Source organism: Colobus angolensis, unplaced genomic scaffold, assembly GCF_000951035.1.
Source record: "Colobus angolensis palliatus isolate OR3802 unplaced genomic scaffold, Cang.pa_1.0 Scaffold136, whole genome shotgun sequence".
Lineage (NCBI taxonomy): Eukaryota > Metazoa > Chordata > Mammalia > Primates > Cercopithecidae > Colobus > Colobus angolensis.
This window is the reverse complement of record NW_012114444.1, coordinates 2525856-2526878: the sequence shown is the minus strand read 5'-3', so window position 1 is coordinate 2526878 and position 1023 is coordinate 2525856.

Below are 1023 nucleotides of genomic sequence, written 5' to 3'. Positions count from 1 at the left end.
ATAGCATGCACCTGTAGTCCCAGCTACTCAGGAGGCTGAGGCAGGAGGATTGCTTGAGCCCAGGAGATCAAGGTTGCAGTGACCTATGATCGAGCAATACTCTGTCTCAACAACAACAACAACAAGACGGTTGGGTGTGGTTGTTCATATCTATAATCCCAGCACTTCAGGAGACTGAGACAGGAGGATCACCTGAGGCCAGGGGTTGGCAACATAGTGAGATCCCATCTAGCCAGGCATGGTGGCTGGCATGGTGCACATGTCTGTGGTCCTAGCTACTCATGACACTGAGGTAGGAGGATCCCTTGAGCCCAGGAGGTCGAGGCTGCAGTCAGCTGTGATTGTACCACTACACTCCAGCCTGGATGACACAGCAAGACTTATCTCAAAGAAAAAGAGGCCCTTATTGGCTCATGTCTGAAGAACGCAACAAGGGCACAGGTGGATTTAGCCTCCAAATTGCCTCTGGAGGTCTGTCTCTGTCCACTTTGGGGCAACATCCCCCACAACCTACTCCCAGCAGCTCCAGGCTTGCAGCTGCCATCCAGGCAGCCCAAAGAAGGTGGAGGTGGGGAAGGGGGAAGCTCCATCCCTGCAGGGCAGCAAAAGTCCCAGGCCATCCTCCCACTGGCCAGGCTGGGATCACATGACCACATCTGAGCCAATCACAGTGATTTTGTCCATCCTGGGCATGGGGGAGGAGTGAATTCTGCCCTTCCCCCAGCCTTTCAGACAGTTTCCATATCTCTTGGGGACTGAAGTTTACAACAGGGGCAGGGCTGCTGTAGAATTCCTAGGGCTGGGACAAGGAAGAACGGCAAACCGGAACTGAAAGCTGGCCCTTCTTGCTGTGGGTGTTTAGGGGTCGGGAGGGTATTTGGCCCCAGAACAGACAGCCCCTCATGCCAGCTCCATTGGGGAGATCTGTCATGAGTGCCTCACTTGCCATGAAGGCTGCCAAAGGCCAAGAGCTGCACACACAATGGGCTCCAGAAACTGACATCGGAAATGAAATACTGGGGT